The 25,783-nt window shown below is 44.7% G+C and overlaps 1 pseudogene across 1 annotated transcript; it reads left to right on the top strand.

Moving 5' to 3' along the window:
- Window positions 1–2,827: 2,827 nt before the first annotated feature.
- Window positions 2,828–23,626, top strand: LOC140918183 (kinesin-like protein KIF19; annotated as a pseudogene). Its single transcript, XR_013636387.1, has 15 exons — window positions 2,828–4,652; window positions 5,372–5,497; window positions 6,608–6,802; window positions 9,724–9,876; window positions 10,578–10,700; window positions 11,362–11,515; window positions 11,836–12,875; window positions 14,922–15,113; window positions 16,126–16,390; window positions 16,616–16,737; window positions 18,249–18,382; window positions 19,334–19,439; window positions 20,560–20,723; window positions 22,033–22,149; window positions 22,725–23,626. The product of XR_013636387.1 is annotated as a kinesin-like protein KIF19 (transcript).
- The last annotated feature ends 2,157 nt before the right edge of the window (window positions 23,627–25,783 follow it).

Here is a 25,783-nt window from a genome sequence, read left to right as displayed (position 1 = left end):
AGAATTCACCAGGGCTGCTTGAAAGACATTATGTCCAAAGACAAAACTGTGAATTTTGGAAACTTTACAAACATAGGAATTACCAGATTGGTTCAGACCCAAGATCAATCTAGTCCAGTATCCTGTTTCCAACAATGGTCAATACCAGCACTTTCAGAGGAAGACTCAAGAAAGCTCGCATTAGGCAGATGTGGGATAATTTCCCTCCTGCATCAGGTCTCCAGATCCCTAGTAGTTAGAGATTGGTTTAAGCCAGGCGTTCTCAAACTTCATTGTACCACAACACCCTTCTGATAACAAAAATTATTATGCAACCGCAGCCAGGGGGACTGAATTGAAGCCTGAGCTTGCCCAGGCCCCGCCACCCCAGGTGGGGGACAAAGCTGAAGCTTGAACCCCACTGTCCTGGGCGGGGGGCCTGTAGCCTGAGCCCCGCCAACCAAGGCAGTGTGGGGCTCAAGCTTCGATCCCAGGCCCCAGCAAGTCTAATGCCACTCATGGCGACCCCATTAAAATGGGGTTGTGACCCATTTTGGAGTCCCAACCTACAGTTCGGAGCTTTTAAACCGAATGCTTCATGGTTTATATTCCTTCTAAAATTTATGTTAACATGATCTGTTGTAACACTGGATGTTCTTGATATCCATAGAAATGTTCAATCTCTTTCTGAATCTCGTTAAATTCTTTGTCTCAACAACATCCTGTGGCAATGAGTTCCACAGTTTCAGCCCATATTGTGTGGGGGAAAAAAATGTCCTTTGATCCGTTTTGAATTTGCCATCTTTTAATTTAATGGAATGTCCCATTGTTTGTGTGTTATGAGAAGAGAAAAAAGAAGCTCCCCATCTACCTTCTCTAGGTTATTCATTATTATATAGACTTTCGTCATGTCCCCTTGTATTCATCATCACTTTTCTAAGGAAAACAATCCCATTCTTTTCAATCTCTCTTCAGGTCCCTAATCAGTTTCATCAGCTTTTGCTGAAACCCCTCTAATTCTGCAATAGCCTCGCAGAGATGGGGTGACCAGTACAGCACACAGTATTCCAGATGAGCAGACCTTAGATCTGTGTCATGTGGGAACAATGAACTGCTGTGAAACATGCAGGCTGTCTTTTACATCATAAAGAAGCGAAAAGGGAACAAATCTATTTTTCCCTGTACAAATTCTTACAAGCATGGTTTCCATTTACTGAGTTATTTGTGGAACATCATTCTTTAAAGGCCATCAAGCTGGCTTGATAACAAACTTTATTTTTGTATAGCTTATTTAGAGATCACCTCACCAGCCCTGAGCTCTATTTTCCTCCAGTGGACAGGGAAGGATTCAGATATTGCATTGGTTTAAGGATCATTTTTACCCTGGAGAATCTCTCTCTCTTAGCCATGAAAATTACTGTAACAAATGAAGTGAACATGGGTTCTTTGGCAGTTGAATATCCTTGGTGGTTTCTTAGATAACGTTACTATTCTAATCTCAAGTATAGTTTACTTGGAGCCATTTCCACCCATTCACTGATGCCTAAAACGAAATTGACAGTCTTATGCTTCAGCAGTTCAGTCCACCAGTGAATGGTTTATAATTTTGTGTATGTTTGCACAATGCCTGTCAATCAAACAAGGCATTAACCCTGGATGAATGACACTAACTTTTGTTTTTGCTATCTAATTAAAAATAAACTTTAAAGTGAGGTGGAATACAAGATCCCATTCATGCACTGATCCCGATACCACATGAAATCAGTTGCAGGATTAGGGCCTAAAAGTATTACAGCCCACATTTCCAAAGAAAATGCCTAATGTAAATTCTCTGTGCCCAGGTGCGTGGGTGGAATCCAATGTTAAATCACACAGACAGACACTCATGCATTTACCCACTTTGCATGTGCAACTACAGATTGTGGACACAAATCAGGAGGGTCTTTTGGGTATTTGCCCCCTAGATATTTACTATTTTCAATTCTTTTTTGTCTGCATAGCTCAGAAAAAATTGCTTTTCTCCAGCAAGTGAAATTGTGCAAGTAATTAGCCTGGGATGTTTACTGGATGCTTCTGGAATTTTAGGCACAGGGAGGGGAATGGAAAACCCCGCCAAGCTCTTGAAGTGCCCAGACCAGCTACTGGGGATTTGCCCTACATCTTTCTTATCTAGTTACTAGTTAGACTGCAACACCTGTCTATGACTGCAACACCTGTCCTCCCATCTCCCCAGGACTTATTTGAACATTCCAAACCTGTTAGCCGCTTCACACAGACACTTTGGGGAAGATCCACAGCTGGTATAAATAGTCATGGCTCTGTTGGAGGCAATGGAGCTATGACCTTCATTCCTTTTAGAACAACCTGCCAGACAAGGTTCCCTAAGGGCTCCCCCTGCATGTGGAATGATACCTCTGTCTGATGTCCAGCATGGACAAGATTCAGTCCGCAGCTTTAAAATAAAAATGTCGCTGCATTAAATTCCAATAACTTACAGTCCCGTGGGGAGAGAAATAGGAGAATGGGAGCTTTATACCATTGGGAAGGGGAAATTCCAGCTTTCCAGTAGGTTACAGCCCCTTCTAGCCCTCGAAGGGCCTGAGGTTCTGGACTTTAGAACTGTGATATTTATGTAAAGCAAATCTATATTAGGTCATTTTTTGAAGATTTTACATTTATGAATTTTAATTTTTCTCTCCCTTGGAACCCGGCACAGCCAATTCCTGCTAAGGTGCCTGGCTTTACAGGTAGAGGGATACAAAAAAGAGTTCCAATGCATTTTTATAAAGAATTTTCCCTTAACATATTTAACATATAGCTAATGATGTGTCATGTTGTATTTGGCAACTACGCTATGGTGTGATATGAAGACTTTATCAGCACTTGTTCGGGATGGTCTGTATTACACACATGGTCTTGGTTCTTGTGAGTAATGCAGTCATCTCAGATGAGTGGCGACAGACCCTTTATGCTTCCCTGCAGAGTATTCCCTTATATCAGCGGTTCTCAAACTTTAGCAACTCAAGGACCCCTATTTCGATTTAAAATTTTTGCGGCCCCGCAGCTCAGCCCCAGGGCCCGCCCCCACTCCACTCCTTCCCTCAAGCCCCCTCTCCTCTTCCATCCTCTTTCCCCCTGCTCCCCTGAGTGCGTCACTCCTCCCCCTCCCTCCCAGCGCCTCTTGCACGCCCCTGAACATGTTCCCCAGCATGCAGGAGGCACTGGGAGGGAGAGGGAGGAGTTGATCAGAAGGGCTGGCGGTTCCCCTGGTGTTACCCTTGCGGACCCCCAGGGGTCTGTGGACACCAGTTTGAGAGACGCTGCCTTATGATATTATAATTAGTATATTGTATATTTGTGAAAATATATTGTGTGTATGTGTGAGAGAGAGAATGCAGTGTGTGTGTGTCCTCATCTATTCTCTCTGTCGTATGTGACTTCCATATCTGTGGTTATATTCTAATAAAGTATCTTTTGTAAAAAGTGTCGGTGGTGGACTGAGGACTGTAGTATAACTGAACGCTGCCACTTCTCGTGTGTTCTGAATGCTAAGAAATAAAGCAGAGTTACGCTGCAACCTTCCAGCAAGAGTATTTGTGTTTTTATCTAACTTTTCTGTGTGTATGCTGAAAACATAACAGTCCGCTGGAGCATGGATGGCACTAGCGAGGACGTGATCACAAATAGTATTTTCATCTTTGTTCCACTGATGCAAAGACTCTAGCTGAAACGTTCCCAATTCAAAATCTAAGAAAATAATCAAACTTTATTTTTGGACCCTGACACACTGCACGCATCTTTAGATACTTCAGCAAGATGTTAGCCGTTTTGATGATTTGGCAAAATTATTTTGTTCTGTGGAGCCAGAAATGATTTTGGAGCCCACAGAATTTGTAAAGAGAAAATGAAATGTGCTGAGTGAACCGTAGAGAACGAGAGAGGAATGTTGTGGTAAGTTTAGACATGGGGTACTTGTGTTAGGTCAGGCAAAACAATATTTTCCAGCGAAGACCTACGCTCTTTCTGACTGACTAGGAGGAGGTGTACGTGTCCACGACCAAAAACTTGGTAGAAGGAGTCATTTCTGGATACAACACAACCATTTTTGCATATGGCCCAACAGGTAACATAAATATTATACCACAGAGGGAGCAATAGCGGCATGGACTGGATTTGGAGCCGGGATAGGGCAGCGATAAGTATAGGGACTTGATCTGAAGTAACAAGGCCAATTAGTTGATCACGTTAGAACAGAGCAATAAAAATACCATTCTGGCTGCGAGATGTGAATCTTTATTTTAAAAGTTAAAGGGACAGCAGAGCTGTAGTAACTTTGAAAATAGATTTAATATTGGAGAGAAATCTTTCCTTTTAAAAAAGGGGGGGGGAAGGAGGGCTTCTCTATGCAAAGCTGAGTCTGTGTGATGATCACACAGGAGGGCAGATCCGGCTGCTGATAAACTGCCGTGGATTACATTAGAAGATAATTTTTCTCTGGAAGTTGATCTGTGCTGCTCTTCCCTGAATCTTTCACAGGGGCAGGGAAAACCTACACTGTGCTAGGGACAGACTGTGATCCTGGGATCTACATCCGCACCCTAAATGACCTCTTTAAAGCCATTGAGACAACCAGTGACAACATGGATTATACCGTCTCCATGTCGTACCTAGAGGTGAGGTGTCTTTGTTTTGTCATCTGGACCAATTCTGTGTAGAAGATGCTTTAAAAGAATAGCTTAGAGACACTCCTGCTGGGAGAAGCTATAAATCTAGGAGCCGGGGCTCCTGCATTCATTCCCCTATGGTGACTCCTACCTTGGGTCTAGAATTCTTGTTTCTTTTTTTTAATTTAATGCATAACACGCTGGCTAAATGTGACATTTCTCCCTAGAGAGCTTGGCTCACGTAGAGGATAAGAACCTACTACTTTTACCGGCTAATAATTATGCCTCTGGTTTAAGTGGTAAAAGCCTGCGCTGGTGCTGATAATCCCAGGCTCATTCCCGACTTGTGACTCACGGTGGGGGCAGTGACAAATGCATTGCACTCACCCTGTGTATAAATTTAAGATACATAAAGGAGTTGATAAATGGCTTTTTGCCTCATACCACTTTTGCTTTACACTTTTGTTACAGGGAGTATATCTGCTATTATTTCTGTGACAGCTCTCACTGGTAACAGGGATTTGAGTGGTTTCCTCAGTCATCCATTCATGTTATCTCCTGTGTCAGCCATGCACTGGAGTGGGGCTCAGCCTCTCCTCTCCTCTCCAGGGAAATACAACAAGTACAAAGCCAATGTAATGCACAATATATTTTAATCCTTATTATTGACCTAAGGACAAAGGAGTGCAAACATACAAACGTCCTTTGCCTTTCTCTTCCTCCTTCAGATTTGTAACAAAGTGATCCGTGACCTCCTGAATCCATCCACTGGATTCCTAGACCTCAGAGAGGATGCTAGGGGTAGCATCCAGATAGCAGGAATTACTGAAGTCTCCACTACAAATGCACAGGAGGTAAATCTGAAAGAAATTCCAGAGGGAGGGAGATGTTTAGTGCACTAGAATAATGATATTTTAAGAGGCTCTTGCATCTAAATATTGGCATAGCCTTCCTTGGTGTAAGACATCTCACGTAACAGGATCCTATGAGGACTTACTTAATGAAGTGAGTTGCTCAGAAAGGACTAATCAGGCAGGCACAAGAATAGTAGAAACCAGGCTGAAATCTGTAGCTAAGCAGTAAAGATCAGCTATATGGGCCAGTAATAGGCTACAGGTATGTTTACACAGCAAAGAAAAACCCATGTCTGGCCCATGCCAGCCGACTCGGGCTGCAGAGCTCGGGCTGTGGGGCTGTTCCATTGCTGTGTAGACTTCTGAGCTCTGGGACTCTCTCACCTCGCAGGGTCCTGGAGCCAAGGCTCCAGCCTGAGCATGGAAGTCTACATGGGAATAAAACAGCCCCAACAGCCCAAGCCCCACAAGCCTGAGTCAGCTAGCACGGGCCAGCCGTGGGTGTTTCGTTTCTGTGTAGACATACCCTAAGTGACTGCCAGTTTTCTGAAAGGATAGGAATGCCAGGACCTGTGTTCACAAGCCCTGTTAAACAAAATTATTTGTAGGTAGAGAGGAGATAACTGAAACGTGCTTTTGTAATTCACTGATATGTACTGTGAGGTAAGTTATGCTAGGACTTTAACCTGACCTTTGATCTGCAGTTTTTCTAAGGTTATATAATGCTACCAGGGTAGGGAGCATCATGTTATTGTATTCTATTATGTCATGCAGTGTTGTTTTGTGTTCAACGTGAGAGAACATGCCAAGGCACCATGCATCCCAGGAGAACGTACCTCAGCCCATTGTAAAGCCTCCTAAAGTGAAACCCCAATAATTATACAATTCTTTGTCCAATGAGCCAGGTCATGGTCCCAGTGAGGTCAAAGGCAAAACTCCCATCAACTTCAGTGAGACCCGAACTTGGTCCAATGCCGGCAGACACGCGGGATGGTTTATTTTGTTTACTTACTCATTGTAACCCCTCTCGGGTACTGTCATTGAAGGAGAGAGTTGTACTATTACCTGAGCAGGTCTTTAAACTTCTGCATATTTTTCTGCATTGTTTAGATCACGCCGCTGTTAACAAAAGGAAACAAAGAACGCACTCAGGAGCCTACCGCTGCCAGCAAGTCATCTTCCTGCTCACGTGCAGTCCTCCAGGTCACAGTGAAACAGAAGTGTCGGGCGAAGAATATTAAAGAGGACGTGCGAGTGGGGAAGCTTTTCACGGTTGACTTGGCTGGTTCTGAGAGAGCACCCCAGGTACAACTTGCAGTTCTTCAGCCTTAGTTCTTTGGCATGTCATGAAATGAGTAGATATGAAAAAGCTCACACAGTGTGTGTGTGTGTGTGTGTGTGTGTGTGCGTGCGTGTGTGTGTATTTTACTTTCCTGGAAAACATGACTGCATGAGTATTTGACATTTTAAAACCATTGTGACTACAACATTTCAATTCAGGTGATGTGGGCCATGTATTTTTTTTAGTGCAGGAATTAACTAAATGCATTTAAACTTTCTCCTTTGTGTGTTGTTGACGTGTAGGCCCGTACAAAGACAGCTATGAATATTTTTTTCATAGACTGCATAGAGGAAATACAGATAGGAAATGCAGGAGATCAGAGCCAGAATGTTTCATCTGAGTGCATGATTCAATGCAAAATGTGAGAATTTGAAAATGATACCTAAAAACAGTGGCAGCTATTTAGAAAGAGGAGGAATGGTAGATTGGTGTCATTGATGAAGAGAGTATGGATAAGTAGGTAGCTGGAAGGACAAAAAGGGATGGAAGCCAGAATAAATAGAACCTACGTGGAACACTGGATTGCAGGAAGGAAGAGAAGATAGAAAAGAGGATAGAAGACAATGAATTATTGGAAGGATAGACATGTTGAATACTGCATAGGTGGACTGGTGCTAGAGGACAGAAAGGATGGATGTGCAAGACTGGTATGCAGTCTGTCTGAAAGACAGATGGACTCTTAGGCAAAGGGCTCAGAATGGTAGATGGACATCAAAAGGACAGTGAAAATGTATTGATTAAATATGGAACTGGGTGAGAAAGAGGTGGACAAGCAGGCAGGAGAATTGAAGGCTTTGATCGCCACTTCTTGATACTGTTCATTACCACTTGGTGGGGATAAGTGATATTTAGATGGATGGAAGGAGATACTGAAGGAGAGGTGGCCAGATCTTTGATTAGAGCAAAGCACTGACACTTTGCAGTACTAAAGGCCACCATGACAATTTGCCAAGAGCCCAAGGACTGCACTAAACATGTATGTAAATGTACATGAAATTTTAAAATAGAAAACAACTAGACATATAACAAGCTGTGCAATTGGCAGGATGTACAAAACACACTACACACCATGGCATTTGCCTGTAATTTCCTGAAAGATGAATATAAATCTGTTGCTATTTGAATTAATCAGCAGTAAAAATCTACAAACGGTTAGCTTTGTCCTCACCCTGAAAATGTGTGATGAGGCTGGTGATGGTCCTTGGCTTAAGGCTCCAGGGACTAAATGCAGCATCCAGGTCATGGCTTGGACTCCTCTTGGTTGAAGGGAAAGTTTACAAATCAGTGGGAGGGTCAATGACAAGAAGGGTGGGATAAGCAGATGGCTGGATGCCATCAAGGCACTATATTTGGTTGGACTCAGGAGACCTGGGTTCTATTCTTGGCTCACCCACTGGCCTGCTGGTGACCTTGGACAAGTCACTTCACCTCTCTGTGCCTTAGTTTTCCCATCTGTAAAATGGGTAGCATGATGTTGACCTCTTTTGTGAAGCGCTTTGAGATCTACTGATGACAAATGCTATACAAGTTAGGCATTATTATTATATATCAACAGAGATACACAGAAATGATTGTTGTACCAATAAAATAAAAACCAGCAGGATCTTATTAAAGGGAAAAAGGCAAAATACCACATTTATTGTGAATACAGAAAGAATCATAGTAAGCAGTTAGTTATAGCTATAACATTCCATTCAATCTCATATTTATTCACACATTCATTCATTCATACACACACACACACACACACACACACACACACACACACACACAGGTTCTGCAAGGTTGTTATCATAGTTACCAGCCTTAGAGTTGCTCATGCCAAGCCACTGGCCAGGTGGCCTGGACATGAGGAGGGAGCAGGGCCTTGTCAGATGCTCATCTGATGCTCCTGGAAGTTGGTTTGCAGAATCAGACCCCAAAGTTCTCACTTTTTAGAGTCTATTTTTATCGGAATTTCTTCCTATGCCAGTCTATGGGAATTGCTTCATCATGCTGTTGCTGAATCAATCAGCAGATAGCACATTCCTGACGGCTCCAAGATGTTATCTTGTTCTTTGGTTCTCCCATCCTTGAGGCTGTTGGGTGGATTCCAGTCTGCCCTCCAGGGGGGTCGTCTGGTTATTTCCACTTGACGCCTTCTTCAGCCGATGGACACTGGATTCTTAGGCTGGCACCTCCCTGATCATTCAGTTATTATCCACACCAAGCATCCATCCACATACATCCTCTATCTCTATTTTAATCACAATTGTTAATACAACAAAAGGGCGGGGAGTCTCTGGGTGCTGTTTCTGTTGTTAGAGTATTGCTTTGAGTCTCTCTCTGTGTGAATTGCTTTGAGAACAGACTCTGTCTTAGAATGTACTAACACAGTTAGCAGCTTGCAAGTTTCACACACAGAGGGAGAGAAACAGCACCAAAAACCAAGAGACCTCTTCATTAGTAATACCCTGGAATTTAAACTCTGGGGAATCAAACTCATTTGTGATTTTAATACAGAACTTCTTTAATATGATCCAACATGATTGGCAGCTGAGGAGACTAGTATTGGACTGAATGGATGGAAAGATGTTTCCACAGAAAGATGTTAGATCTTCTATGTTTGCAACCCCAATTGCAGAAAACAAGTCATGGGAGGGTGATTTTTAGTTTACTGCAAAACATCTAATGGAGGCCGTGGGCCAGATTCAGTTCTGTTGTGAGATTTCAGTGGACTCTGTACCCACTTATGTCAGAGCTGACTGGTCCTGGTTTCCACGTAGATTTGTGAGTGAAGCTGATGCTTTGAAATGCAGATCCTGATGTTAATGTTGCATGGGTGAATTCATTCCCACAGTACAACTCTGTCTTTCTGAAGTGACTTCTCTCCCTCTCCAAGCAGACTCAGAACTGAGGCAAGAGAATGAAGGAGGGAGCCCATATCAACCGCTCGTTGCTAGTTCTGGGGAACTGCATCAGTGCCCTGAGTGAGAAGGGAGGAAGTCGGGCCCAGTATGTCAATTTTCGAGACAGCAAACTCACACGCTTCTTGAAGGTACTGTTTGCAACTGGTTAGGAAGGTAATCGGTTGCTGGCTTGTATTGGTGCACAAGTCAGGTGGCACTTGAGAGCTGATCCTCATGTCCTGACCCCTTTATCCTTCCTAAGTTTAGGAAATCAGTCCAGGATCTTGTGTGGGATTTCAGATCCACCCAGTAATTTATTGTGACCACATTACCACAAAAAGAAGGGGTCAAGGTTTGGAAGTCCCGGACTGTGCTAGTGTGCTGTTACTGGTGACGATGAACTTCAAAGGTGACTTGAGTAACCACGGCCATTTGGTGTATTTGTTTATGGATCCTAGGGTGCTTTCACTGCTTTGGGCATGAATCTCAGCCCAAGTACTTGGTGTTGATCCTACTGCTACAGCTGGTTGAAAAATATATTTAAACACACACACAATATTGAAAAAAAAAAACATTTAAAATAATGTGAAACACTTCTGGTATTTTGATGGAAACAGATTTTCCAGCAAACATTCCCAGTTAGTCAAAAAGGCTGTTTTCTGAAAATGTTTTGACCAGCTTTTCCTATAGCCCTTAGTCAATATCCTACACTGGAATCTAAATGAGCATTTTAATTAGTGTTTCTTTAAGGTCTGTATGTTTTCACTTAGTGTGTCTTTCCTGTTTCTTCCAAACATGCCTGGCCTCTGTTCTTTTAAAGCTAAACAGTGGAAATGTTGCATTCCTTTAGGACTCATTAGGGGGGAACAGCAGGACAGTTATGATTGCCCACATCAGTCCTGCCAGCATCTACTTTGAAGAATCTCGAACAACCTTGATCTATGCTTATCGAGCAAAAAACATCAAGACCAGGGTAAGCAAGCAGGCAATCCAAGAGCTCAATTGTGTAGACTAAAAGCATGCCATGGGGAGGGGAAGGTATGCTGGGGGGGAAAGGAGGATACAGCGCATGACAGGGGAGAGAGAGGGCAAGTGGTTTACACAGCATCCATGTTGGAAGGCTTGATGGGAGAGAGAACAAAGGCCGCCTGGTTGAAGGTGGTGAACACAGAAGAAAGCAGTGGGGAGAAGGCCTAACAATAAGGCAGGGAGTTAGTAACATGGCGAAAGGATGGGGAAGCAGGTGTAATGGAAAGGGAGAGGATAACGTACAGCGTACGGGTTGTGATGGAAGTAAGACAGCAATGCGTATGGCAAGAAGCAGTGGGTAGATACCATACTGGCTGAGAGGACAGCAGAAAGAAGTGGGTAGAGGGCAATGAGCAAGCAGAAAGGAGTGAATGGAGACAGAGAAAATGGAAGGCTGATGGGTGTGGCAGAGGGAAAGGCCTGCGGGGTGAAGGTAGATCGACACTGATATACAAACAAGTATCCCAGAGATTGAGGGTTCCTGAATCCCTTTCAGTGATCTAGGGCTCCTCTCCTAGGAAGGGATGTTTTATTTTACAGCCCTTGTGCTACGAAGTGACAGAGCAGGCTGTGGGATTAATGACCATGTGTGTTCTCACCACCAGGTAAAACGAAACCTGATGAATGTCTCCTATCACACTGCACAGTACACCTGCATCATTTCACAGCTACGCAGGGAGATTGCGGGTCTGAAGGCAAAGACTGAAAATCAGGAAAAGGAGAAGAGTGCAATCGGCTCTGACCTCAGGGACGTACAAGGTAGAGCTGGGGGTAGATGCTGGTCATGTCAAGGTTCCATTTCTGTCTATTGTGCCTCTTTGTAATCATCTTGTTTATTGAAGTGATTATCGTACGCCCTCCATACTGTCCCTTTCATGTGTCCTTTAAAGGCATTCCTGTAGACGGGCTCTAGCTTTTCCAGCTGCTGATCATATATTTGTAGCAAATCATTTTTTTATACAGTTATGATAGTATGGGTTCATCAAACTCTCCCCTCTAGTCTCCCTTTATCACATCTGAGTTGTCTTTGTCTCCTTTACAGAGGCTTTCAAGTCTTTTCCCTTGTCCCATCTTTACAGGTACAGAGCTGACACATGGTGCTTTTAAAAAGGTGGAAGAGGCAGCAATGTCTAGTGGTCAGAGCAGAGAACTAGGAGTCAGGAAACCTGGATTCCATTCCAATCTTTACTACTGACTTGCTGTGTGACTCTGGGCAGACACTTAGCCTCTCTGTGTGTCAATTTCCTCCACTGGAAAATGAGGTTTATCTGCTTTTGAAAAGGGCTTTGAGATCCTGTGATGACAATCAATATATAAGGGCAAATGACATCATGTAATTATTATTATTTTGCTGCCCATGCATCTCCAGGCTCTGATACTGTGTCAGGCCAGAAAGCTTTGTTTCAGTTCCTGGCGTACTTTGTTTCCAGAATAACTTTTCAATTGATCTCACCATGGGGAATGTTCCTTCCAATAACAGAAAATAGTAAAGGTGTCTGATAGACAAGCCCCCTCACCCCAAAGGCTAGTAGATCTCAGCCACAAATACCCTGGCCCAATTTTCAGAGAAAACAGCTCCCAGGTAACAAGGAAGGGGAAAGCAATGCAACAGATTCTGATTTTCCTTCCCTGAGAGTTAGGTAAGTGCCCCTGCAATGCAGGCTTCTTCTCACCACTCCCTTCCAAGCAGCACCGATGAAAACTATTTTGGGGCTAACTGGTCATGATACAATATAGCACTTAAGTACATGTTGAAAGTTAATAGTCCCATTGGCTTCAAAGTACTACACTACCACTGACCCAACAGATGCCTGATATGAACCTCTGTTATTCAGCAATGTCTCATAACACATGGAATGGGTGATAGCCCCCAAAGGAATCTCTTCTGGGCCTTATCGGTCCCAAGGGATTGCTCTGAGATGCTGGCAGATTGGAAACAGAAGAGCTGTTGTTTTCTCCCACCGGAGGCGTTCAGCTGGCAAGAGATGAACAAATTACGGGAGCAGCTAACCGGGGCTTTCAAGGAGCAAACAGAGATGCGCCGCAGCCTCATGGAGCTGGAGAACACCAACACTGAGCTACACATTGATACCTCCAGGCATTTGCTAACGATTACCGAGTGAGTACGACCACTGCATAGCTAAGCACTTACTGATGAGCACAAAGTTAATTAATGTGTGGCTCCCTGCCGTCACGATGAGAAACTCTAATGTAACATAACTGCAGCTCCCTGCCAAAGGCACTTAGGGTGTGTCTACATAGCAATCAGGAGGGGTGACTACAGCAGGTGCAGGCATACCTGAGCTAGCTTTGATTGATCTAGCTTGCTAAAAATAGCAGTGCACTGTTGGCGATACAAGTTAGCCGCCTGAGTACAGTCCTGCCTGGGACCCTGAGGACGTAGTCAGGCAGGCAGCCTGTGCCCCCACCGATGCCACCACAGCTACATTGCTATTTTTAGTAAGCTAGCTCAGGGATGTCTGCATGTGCTGCAATCCTGCCTCCCAATTGCAGTGTAGATGTAGCCTACGTTTTCAGTAAGAAATAGTGATGCAGATTTGTTTTTTTGGTTCATGCCACACACCAGTCTCATACATATGCATACAGAACAGCTCACATAACTGTCCCTTTGGCAATTGGTCTAGCAGTTAGAGTAAGTCTATGCACAAGATTGAACCAACAAGGAGAGAGCAACCTTCGAGCCTGATTATGCACAGACATGAGCATCTCTAGCAAAGTGCCCTCAATTCCTACTGCGGCACTGGGTTGTTACAGATGGAGCCCGTAAACAATGTCTCCTGTCCAGCAAGAAGTCAGTTGTTCCCTGCATATCCTGCATGTATTCATTCCCCAGGGAGGGGAAGGGGTTCTGCAGGGCAAGAACTTGATGGCTATCACTCTTTCAGGGCTCTGCAGGGGAAGAGACTCCTTTAAAAATATCTAAATCTGTATCTGAGTTTGTTTGGAAATGAGACTTTTCTAAAAGGTAGAAAGGGATAAAACATCCACGGTAGTTCAACATGGTCTTGAGGCAGGAGAGTCGCAGACCACTGGGCAGAATAACCTAATAGGGGCATAGTGATTTAATTGGGTGCTGCACTATGATAGGAAGAGGATTCTGGCATCTGGACACAAGCACTGGATCCCTCCTAGTGCTTCTGATGGGAGTGAGATAGCATGGTTGAGGTCAGGTTTCAACACGCTGCAGTTATCAGTTACAACATCAATACTGTATGTAGAAACTTAAGGTGGTGTCTTTCCTGAGGGACTGGATCTCCAGCATGGGAAGCTCTGTGGCTTTTAGCCCCCATTGCGAAATGTAAGCCAGGAGTTAGACTAGCTCTTCATTCATAGAGGCTGCATGTGGTCAAAAGTGTCATTGATACAAAGTAATACTACCTTGAGCAGGTGGGTCTGCCAGTTTTCTCCAGCATAAAGTTTAGAGCCACAGCTGAGAGTGCAAATGGTAGATTTCTCCCCCTTCCCTCCCCCCCGCCTCTACACACAGCAGAAAAAAGCCTGTGTTCGATCGCTCCCCTGGCCTTGAATTTTCATTGAAATCTATGTTAACTCGTGATGGCAAACCTGGATTGTTGGCCTTAACATCTGCAACTCTGAGGTATCACGCCCGTGCTTCTGCAGGGGTACACTTTCCCATTGTAAATAGAGCTAAACCAGTCCTTGCTATTGGACAAACTATGAGTTGTGGTAAGTTCTGAGTACGGTGCTTATTTGTTATCGGTCAGTCTGTTCAAAACCTCTGTAAATTTTTATAGGACTGTTTTTCTGACGCTTACCTGAATTTTAATCTCCGTTCGATGACGTATGTCCAGTAAATATCTCTATACAGCTGCTGCTGCTACAGCAGCTTGTAGTGATGGCAGAGGCAGTGTGCCCTTGCAGTTTAAATGTATCACTGGAGACTCTCTTTATATCCACCCTAGAAATTAGGATGTTGTTTGCAGGCTGCTCTATGTTATGTTCTTGACCACGGTGCTGTCAGCATTTGTGTAGTTAGTTCAGCTGTTGCCACACAAGAAGAAATGGGGAAAGCACCAGAAGACTGGGCAAATATGGCATTGGATCACTGGCTAACTAGCGTTTGACTGACTGTTGCTGGGCCCTTGGTGGTTAATGGTTTTCACTCATGTATTTTTGCTGGCAGCTGGGAACGAGAGAAGACTCAACATGCTTGGAAGCGTTATAACAAGCTGGTGAATGGAAAGGAAGATGAAAACATGGAGGAGGCAGACAGAAGTAGAGGGGGGCAGGTTCCCTGGAACCTCATGAAGTCACTGTAGCAAGAGAGGAGATCAACGTGCTGTTGGCAGAGCTACGAAAAACAGCAACCTTAAAGGTGAGAGCAAGCATAAAGCACTTACCTGACCTCTCCATAGCCTGGTCCCATGCCCCAGCTGGAGTACCAGGGTGGCTATGATGTCAACAGCGTAGTGGGGCATCGCATGGAGGCAGAGCAAGCGCTTTAGATACTAGAGGACCTGAAAGAGGAAATAGAAAATGCACATGAGCGGTCAGCTCTGTGCAGAGGTCCCCTCGTACGCTTTGGCCACTCAGCAGATAACCCTAGTTCCGAAGGACATTGGGAGCCCTGTCTGCAGGTTGAAGCTGAGAGGTTGAGAATATGGTGTCAGCATACAGGCCGCTCTATAACACAGGCTTGTGTGACACTGCTGCACTTACTATGGTAAAACCAAGGGGAAGAGATTGTACCTGTATTTCCCTCTGGGATGCAGAGGGATATTTGTTATGAGTCATTGAGGAGAGTGGTTTTGGGCAATTACCACACCAGTATTTAAGATGGTCATGCAGAGATGTTTACAGCAACTTAGATATGGGTAACATGGATAGTGAGTGGATGTAGGGGCTAGGAATTCCTGAGCTCTAATCCTGGTTTTGTCACTGATTTCTTCTTACTTGGGCAAGTCACAAACTCTCTCTATCTCTTTTTCCCCACCTTTAAAATGAGGATAATCATGTTTCTGTACCTCCTTCTGAGGAGTGCTAGGTGGATTCCTTAGCCGGTGTTTGTATGGTACTCCAGTAATTCTTTACACTTAGACAGCATTTCACATTGGTAAATTCTTCAGGCCGGGGGCTGTCTCCTCCTGTGTGTTTGGACACTGCCTAGCCACATTGTGAGCAATACCAGAATGTGGATGGTCTTCTTCATCATTGCTAAACAAAATGTGCACATGTCCCATTTCCAGGAAGAGTGAAGTATAATCTCTTGCTGCAAATAGCTGGAACGGATCAGATACCAGAGCTATATCTTGAGCATTTAATAAATAAAAGTTAGCAAACCTCAGTGCAGACCCACGGTGCATGCAAACCCTTATCTTCCTTTTCAGTCAGAGCTGGAGCAGCGCTTAGCCAATGCCAAGAAAAAAGCCTCCCAGATGGAGAAGCTGTTACCCAAACAAATCACCAGTGAGGACCAGCGAGAGGTGCTGAGGCTTCTCTGCAAGGCTCATAAGCTGGAGGTGGGGAACACGGAGTTGCAGGCAAATGCCTTGTACAAGGAGAATCTGCTATGCCAGAAGGATTTTGTCATCCAGCAGCAGCATGGGCTGTTCTGAGAGGAAATCATTCAGCAGCAGCAAATGCTGATCAAAGGTAAAATGCCAGCACCACTCCTGCTCTGGAGTGAGAGCAGCTGATGACAAATGGGGAACATTAGAAATAATTCCATCTAGAGGTCTTCCTGCTTATGGGCCAAATTCTGCACTGTCCTCCCTTGGCTTTAACGTAAGCTGTGGGTGCTCAGCACCTTTGAAAAATCAGGCCAGCTGCTCCTTCTCCCGTGATCCCTAACTTTCTCCCTTCTCATCCCCACTCCAGGCCATGACATCCCTGTCCCAGAGATGCTGGGGATGCTGTATCAACTGCACTGCCGTGAGCTAGAAGAGGGAACCCTGACCCACCTGCTCCTGCTTCACTCTGTGATGTCCAGCACGCTGAGGGTAAGGCAGAGCTGAAACCAGCTCAGCTAATTCTATTCAGTGTCAGGCTTAAGTACTTTTCTGGATTGGAGCCTCGATACCACATTGCATGCTGATTTGGGGGGGATGGTAGGTCAGTCACCATTCAGCAGATGGTCCTCTTCAGCCCACCTCCTGAGGAATGGCTAGTGTTCAGGTGTGACTTAGTGGAGATACTCTTGCTATTTAAAGGAGTACTTGTGGCACCTTAGAGACTAACCAATTTATTTGAGCATGAGCTTTCGTGAGCTACAGCTCACTTCATCGGATCCGATGAAGTGAGCTGTAGCTCACGAAAGCTCATGCTCAAATAAATTGGTTAGTCTCTAAGGTGCCACAAGTACTCCTGTTCTTTTTGCGAATACAGACTAACACGGCTGTTAGTCTGAAATCTGTCATCTTGCTATTTAGTGGATCTACATCTTGTTTGTCTCAGACCTTAAGGCCTACGGCTTCTGGAGGTTGAGAGGAACCAAGAGACAGCTGGAAGGGGCAGGGTATTCCCCTCAGTCCCTATCATGTTGGGTTTGAGGGATATGTATGCCCCTCACTGACAGCTATGACTCAGAAGATTCTGTGGCCAGGCACTAAGCTCCTACAGCGGAGCTCCGTGGAGACAGTACAGTTGGAGAGCCAGAATTACTGTGGGTAAACCTGCTTCCCCTGACAACCAAAGGTGTCCATCACCTCTAACGGCATCCTGGTGGCCTAAACCACAGCCAGCATTCGAACCCTAGGAACTCGTGGTCAGAAGGAAAGGGGAATACGTTGCCAGTCTCTGCTCATTTTGCAGATTTTGTGAGTATTTCTTGTGATAGTGATATTTTACTGGCAGCTTCTTAATGTCTTGTAATAACAGGTGGGACTCCCCAGTGGCAGCTCCTCACATTTATTATGACTCGTCTCCAATAAACCTAACACAGAATTGGTTTTCACTCTGAATAATAAACTTGCTGTCAGTCACGTTGATATACAGGAACCAAAATTATTCCAGACACTCTCTTTAATGTTATTGGGTGATGGCAGGTTGCGGCTTTGAATCCTGGAGAAGGAAACCACACATGCTTCATCAGCCAGCTTCCCTGCATTTGATTAGGAGGCTTGCTCTGTTGCAAAGGCTCCAAGAGTAACTGGGCATGTGTAGGAAGCTGTGCTGTGCTGTGGGTTGGTGCCTTTTGAGCCAAACAAAGCCCGTTAGGTTTATGGGCTGGAGGGTTTACAGACACAGATGAAGTGAGGAAATCCTCTTACATGCCCCTTGCTTTCAGATTTTTCTCTTTGCTCCTTCTTCAGTACCAGGCCAAAGCTACGTCTCAAACTGAAAACAAAATACTTGTTGTAATGAGGGATTCAAGAGAGAGGGCAGGTGGCTATTGCATTAGGAGATCTGTGTGTAAAGAAGCTGACTGAGTGAAGAGGGGTTTGTACTGAAAAAAAATCTACGTTGTGTCTGCCTACAGTCCCACCAACCTCCCTTTTTTCTGTGGCCCCAGGGTGGCTGTGCTCTGAATATAGCTCGGCAGCTGGACCTAAACAAAGAGGCCAGAAAAGGGCTATCTGGCAACAGGAAAGGTCTTCCTTGTGGAGCAAAGTTTGAGCTTCCGTCCATTGTCTTGGAGTCAGACAGGTGAATGCATTTCCATCCGTTCTGTCCACGTGCCCATCATCAGCCCCATTCTCCTGGGCCTTGCAGCTTAGCAGTTAATTACAGAGTGCGACCTATGCTGCTATGGCTAGAGGTCTGTTGACCCTGTCATTTTATACTATGTAACTTGCCCATTGTCTTTTCTGAGTTGGATTGTGCATGGCTGGTGTAGAGTCTGCGGTTATATTTTCAATGTGGCCGAAGCACCAACTATCTGCTGTTATCGGTGGAGATATACTGTGCGGAGATCAAACCAATGACAGAATAAAACAGGAGTGAGAGGCAACTTGACAGACAGTACAAACAGCCAGCTGCTTGCATTGAGCTTTTTATGGGGGCTGGGCAGGGGAGAGGAAAAGGGAAACCAAGATGTTGTAGTAACATACTTACTAAGGTGAACATTGCCCAGTGATGCAGAGCCCAGCAAAGTCTCTCCAACGTGAGTCCTAAGCCAGACTTGGTTCCTAGAGGACAGATCCCCAAATGAGTGACCATGATAGAGGAACCCCCAGAAAAGGGAGCCAATAGGAAAGAAGTCCCTGTTGTATTATGCAATTGCTAGGTAGCTCTGTGTTTTAGTAGGAATTTTCTCCAGGGAATGGGTGGGGTGAGGGGGACTTTGGTTGTAAACCAATCAGTGTGAAAGTGTTTAACCAATGTATATTAATGAAGCTCTTTTAAGTGGGTTCAGGGTCCCCTCAATGTTTCCCTGAGTTCTGAAATTCTCTTTCCACCCTGGATCTTCCCTCCCCACCCCTGCTTTTAAATCAGTCCTGGTTTCCCATACATTTTGGAGAAGTTAATCCAAACAGGTGCCTCCAAACACTCCAGAAGGGCTGACTGGCTTTCCCCTCTCCCTCTAACGGGCCAAGTGCCTGGCTCTTATATATGTAGTTCAATCTATTCACGCCTCCATGTGTGTGTTTTTCACAGTGACAGCTACAGATCATCCAAAACAACACCTACTAGGAAACTGGGGAATCCAGATACTCATCTCAGCCCTACTTTCTTTTGCTTGCCAAGAACCCCACTGCACCAGGTCAGTACTGGCAGGCACCGAGTTCAAGGTCTACCGCCACAGTGAGCACTTTCCTCTGGCAAGAGCAAGGTGCACGCAGCAGTTGGACCCATCGTGGCTGCAAGTCGTATTATGCAGTGAGGAGTCGGAGACTAGTTTTCTAGATGAGGAAGATAAATATCCGTGTGTAATACATTCCATTCCCAGAGGAATAAGGTACAGGCTGGGATCCAAGTGCCATGGGTTCTACTCCCACCTCCATGATCGACATAGGCAAATCACCTGATCTCTACAGGCCCCAGTTGTCTGTCTGTACAACAAGGATAGTAGTAATCCCTGCAACACAGGTGGGAAGGATAAATGAATGTTCATGAGATGCTCAGGTACTCTTGTGATGAGTCATATAAACACCTTGATAGATACAACATAAATTATGGGACAAGGAAGTGATATGACAGATACCTTTAGATCAATAGCCAGTTCCCCTAGACCAATGTATTTTCTACTCGGTGCATCCAAGGCACAAAGTAATATTTGTACGCATGTCTATCTGGAGGGACGAAGATGATGAAGTGACTCTTGCCTGGGTGTCAAGCTTCTCTGACATTTGTGTTGATGTTGCAATACTCAGACCAGGAATGTCGCTTGTTTCCCACAAAAGCTGAAGCTGGATGGCGTTTGGTATTTTCTGGTGCCATATCATGTAATGAGGCCTTTGTAAAATTCTTTTAAGACTCTAATCACATATGATTCCTTTGGGGCTAATATGTGGGCACTGTGGGAGAGATTATGACATGGCCTAATGCCTGAGTACAGGACCAAGAGGCAGTTACTCTTGGTTCTTATCCCAAGGCTGACTCCTTTTGTAACCTTGGGTATTTCCCTTACTCTCTCTACCTCAGTTTCCCATCTGCAAAAATGGATATACTAACATCTACCAACTTCTCTGGAGCGTGGTGGTGATTGATTGATGTTTCTAACATGGTTGGAAGATGAAAAACACCTTAAGTGTTAAGTAAAAAGCAAATCATAGCGAGGGAGCGAGGGAACCTGTTTTGGTGTAATGAGGCCCATGGTCAGAGAATAAAGCCTCCTGAATTGGGAGGTTTAAGTCAACAGAATCCTTGATAGTGTCTTTCAGCTCTGGAAAGCAAAGCATCGGACTCCCTCAAGCCACAATATGGACAGTTTCTGAGGACCAGCTGCCCCGAGCTAAACTCTTCCAGGCGTTGAAGATCATGAGCAACTTATCCCATGCCACTCCTGCTGCCACAAAGGTCAAATTCCCCATCAGTCACCATACAGGTAGGACCCAAGGTTTCCTATGTAAAAGGATAAATGGACACAAATCAGATATTAGGAATGGCAATATACAAAAACCTGTAGGAGAAAACTTCAGTCTCCCTGGACACGCAATAGCATATGAAAGGCAGCCCATCCTGCAGAAAAAAAACTTCAGGACCAGACTTCAAAGAGAAACTGCTGAGCTTCAGTTCATTTGCAAATCTGACCCCATCAGCTCAGGATTAAACACAGACTGACTGGCTCACCAACGACAAAAGCAGTTTCTCCTCCCTTGGTGTTGACACCTCAGCTGCTAGAAGGGGGCCTCCTCCTCCCTGATTGAATTAACCTCCTTATCCAGAGCCTGATTCTTGCTTGCATATTTATACCTGCCTCTGGAAATTTCCACTACATGCCTCCGACGAAGTGGGTATTCACCCACGAAAGCTTATGCTCCAATACGTCTGTTGGTCTATAAGGTGCCACAGGACTCTTTGCTGCTTTTACAGATCCAGACTAACACGACTACCCCTCTGATACAAGGTTCCTGATGTGACTCCATATCCTTATGGCTGCAACATGTGGATTAGTCTTTGAGAAACAAGCCGCAGCAGAGGTTTATGCCGAAAATGAACTTATCTAGGGAGCCTTATACTGATGCACAAAAGCTGTGTTTCAGGTAGACTTGATGGCTCCTGATGAGTAATAGGATTTCAGAAGCGTTTCCTCTGGAAGTCGCTGGCTCAAATCTGTCCCCATACTGCAGTGACCAAAAGTTATCATCTCACTTCTGTTCAGCATCATATATGAAACAAGTTATTGGTTTCTGACCAGTGCCCAGCAGACAGGTGTCCACAACTGGAACCAGCTGGCCTTCATTTTGGCATCCTCAGCAGAGGCCAAAGACTAAATGAGCCTGTGGTATAAGCACCTCACAGCCTGAGGGCTAGCCAGTCCAGGTCAGGCTTGAGGCACATTGTGCTCAAATGCTACACCTGGTCTGTGGCTGAACACAGAGGACTTCAGGGTGGGATTTTCAAAGCTGGTTAGGGGAACTAGATGCCCAATTCCCATTAAATTTTAACTGGAATCTGGCATTCATATCCCTGTGGAGACTTTGAAAGTCTCAATCCCCATCCTGCTCCCTTCCACCACTTCTAAATTCTTTCCTTTTTAAGTTTGTTTCCCACTGTTAACATTTCATTTGCAGCCCTTCCATTTATTTCAGCTGGTCCGTTAGTGAATCCTATACTGAATTGTCATTGCTTGCTGCGTAAGTTGTGTTCCTTTCCCACTATTTCTAGTACAGGTCTCTGTCTTTCTCTCTCAGGCTATCAAGAAGAAAATCCATTACAAGTGCTGGAGATAGGCAACACTCCCCCAAGCACCGTTCAGCAGAGCAATGCAGGTCAGACCAGAGGCCAGGTCCTACAAAAGCGAGTCAAAGGTCAGTATGGAAAACATCAATATTCCACTATTAAATATTTCCTTATGACGCTTGCTCTGTAGTAGGCCTATCTGAATGTGTTGTAGATGCCCCACAAACTGCTGGCTTGGAAAAGCAATCCTGTGGGTATGTCTCTTACAGCCACATTTTCAAGCCACACACTTCAGCAGACAACTCGCAATATTCCAAACATCTAAGTTACATTCCTCCTCCCCTTTGGCCAAAACTAACTCCTTTGTGGGGAGAGAACATTTTCAGATGTGTTCACAATCCCCGTCTGATCCATGTAGGAAGCACTGCTGTAATATGAACTAGCGGTATGAGAATATGCTCCTGCTATTTAATGCATTGCACTAAGATTCTCTCAAATGTTTAAGGAAGTGAATGAAAAAGGTGGCTTTCCATCTGGACCCAAAACAAACTGTATCTCTTTCCACCTCTGACCAATGCTGAGAGTGCCTCGTGCCAATCAGGGAGGTTCAAGGCTTAGTGCTTCCTTTACTCTGGGACACTGAGGCAAGACACTTCTCCTGTAATATGATGATAAAAACATCTCAATCTTCCTTTGCACGTAGGGCCTGTAGATGGTGCCAGCAACCAGCCGAAGAAGCAACCCATCACAAGCTTCAGGAACCTGCCAAGATCAAAATAAAATCACCAGTGAGAGCAAGATTCCATCTGTTCCCGAGGGACAGGGACTATAGGGGTTCTAAAAAGCAGGGAGGGTTTTTCTTAAGATGCATTTTAGGCAGTATGCTCTGAGGCTGGGAAGCAGAAGGAGTGGTGTGCACACTGCTTGGTGCTTTCCCCCACAGCCTCCCTACAGTTTTGTTCTGCACTGTGCTGCAGCTGTTAGTTTCCTTTAAGATGAACTGTGGGTTCTTTTGTTAATAACATGCAAAAGAAAAGGAAACCCCTTTTGTCCATCAGCATTCTTAGTCCTAGGAGACAGCAGTATGGAGTCTACCATCTGGTACTCTGCACGAGGCGCATCCTCTCTTTACCTGTGGAAACCTCCCACATGTGGCGGGAGGGGGCTATTATCAAAAGCAATTGCAGACTCTTTTGAAGTATCCCCTGCCCCCTTCTCTGAGGTTTATACACATTGCCTTGGAGCTGGAAAAGGTGAAGCCTATCTGGAATGCTGCTCAGCTGAGCAGATGTTTGGAAGTGGGAGCAGCCAGCGGCATTCTAAGCACTTGGCCACGTGCAGAGCATTTCAGATCTGACGGGAGTTTGAAAAAGAGTTTTGGTGGCTGGCAGAGACTTTGTTATGAGCTGGGTTGGAGGTGAACAAAGGCAATGTGTTTTTCTCCTTATAAACCAGACCCCTCTTTCCCTCAGTTCTCCCCCTGGTTTCTTGGAGGGACATGCATTTTGTAAATCAATACTAGACTTACCATTTTCCTTTCTTGGCCCTGTTATTTTCTTCACGTTGCAAATAAAGTGGCACAGGGCAGCCATTCCATTGAATAAATGTGGCCTTTATTCCCCAAATATGAATATCTTCTCTCCACACTCGCTTTGCCACCTGCTGGGCATTCAGTGCAAGCATGTAAGGAACTGTCATCTTTAGGGCTTCGTTCAGTTTCAAAGGGGAGGTAAGTTATGAAGGGTCTTTGTGCAGCTAAAGCACAAATGGAGTCAGGATGCTTAGATGCTGTCCCTGGTTCTGCCACTAATTTACTATGCAACCTTAGGCATGTCACTTAACCATTCTGGGCCTCTGTTTCCACATCTGTCAACTAGGGATGATGATAATCCACTACTTCACCTTGGAGTGGGAGGCTTGATTTGAGATCCTTGAATGGAATGCAATACAAGTGCAAAGTATGTAAAATGAAGAATTATTCACTGTTTCAGTATAATGTAATAAGGTCTGATGGACACTCCTCTTTGAATTCTCTGTTAAACAGCAGAAAGCCTGATAAGTCACATTGTAGACAAGAGGGGCCAGGAGAACTTGCAAAGAAATAAAAAGCACACCTAGATAAAATAAACACAGACCATGTGAAAATAAACCCATTCCAGCAGGCCTTGAGCCAGTCTTGTATTTACAGGACACCATGTGAACTAGGTGGGAGCAAGAAACTGAGTGCGATGGATTATCGTGGATGTTCCAAATGTGTACATCTCTGCTAAATACCTTTGGGCTGATTCACTCTGAAAAGTCAGTGTTCAGAAGCTAGATCCTATTTCCCTCAGACTGCTACTTTGAATCCTGACACTAAGGCACTGGTTTGTGGACATAACTGACTGGAGGTTGCACATTTGGAAACAAATGGAAGCTGATGCTAATTTTCCAGGAACACCACACAGATGAAGATGAATCGGAGCCATTGTATGCAACGCCACCTTTAAATGTTTTTTAATAATTTTCCTACATTTAAAATCCGCAAGTTAAAAAAATATGACTGTAGCGATTTGAGAAAGACCTCAGACGCTTGGAGTCAGTAACTCTGTGTTGCTGCTCTGGACTCCTAAGAGTCGGTCCCCAGTCTCTTGAAGCTGAGTGTATCATAGGAGAGAGAGGGCACTAATGTTCAGAACTCAGATGAATGACATTGCCTCTGACCTGGAATAACGGGCTCTCCTGTTCTTGCCTTTTACGTGTGAGGAAAGAGACAAGAATTTAAACTCCTCTGGGCCTTTTGTATGATACATTTTAGGTGTGTTTAAATTAGGGGAGCCCAAACTTTTGTTCACATGATTGACAACTTGCTGGAAGCCCCAGGGCTGCACCTAATTTGCACAAATGGGATTGCTTGTAGCTGCCTTCATCTTCACAAGAAGTGCAGCACAGCAGAGAGACCTTCCTCAGAGCAGGTCACTTCTAAGTGGTCTCTCTCCCCCAAAGCACCAGCCTGCAACAGCAACAGGCCCCCCTGCACAAACTGGTCTTGCTGTCAGTTCACCTCTAGGCACTCACCATTCCATGATCCACACAAAACTAAATCCTTGCAGAAAATAAACTAGCCTACATTATTTTTTCTCCTTCAAGATGGTTACAAAATCAGTAACCAATTCAACAATGAGGTTAATATAACTACTAAAAAGTTTTCCTACTACCAGTAACTGGTTGGAATACAGTTTTACAGTGCAGTGGGTTTCCCATAAATCTTTTAAGAGAGCTAAGATTCTTTTTGTAATTGTTATACCCATATTCGTCTATCTTTGTCTGCTTGAGAGGAAAATATGAGCAATTCTTGGCTTCCCATTTCCCACAGATTATTTTGAGTACCTGTTGCTATTGGCACCTGAGCCCCAAGCAACAGATCATATTAATGGAAACTGCCTTATAATCTGATGCCAACTACAATCCCTCAGTCTCTGGCCTGGTTTACAGAGAGGAAGCTGTATAGCATTTTTGTTGGCTTGCCATTGCTGCTTGACTGACAGCACTTCAATTCAGATGCTACATACAAACTCTCCTGCTGACTTGAGTCCAGTGCAGAGGGGGAAGTTTTGTTTGCTCTTAGGATGCACATCAATATGTGAGAGAGAGCCACCCACAGGGATAAACAATTTAGTTCCATTAGGAAATATTTGCACCCTGAACGAGACATGGAAAAATCCCAGAGAAGGGAGCAGAACTGTCCCACTAGGCAATGCAGGGGAGAGGGACTGGGCAGAG

This window comes from Lepidochelys kempii, chromosome 10, assembly GCF_965140285.1.
Source record: "Lepidochelys kempii isolate rLepKem1 chromosome 10, rLepKem1.hap1, whole genome shotgun sequence".
NCBI lineage: Eukaryota > Metazoa > Chordata > Testudines > Cheloniidae > Lepidochelys > Lepidochelys kempii.
The sequence above is the reverse complement of the archived record's forward strand: the minus strand, read 5'-3'. Positions and strand labels throughout refer to the sequence as shown.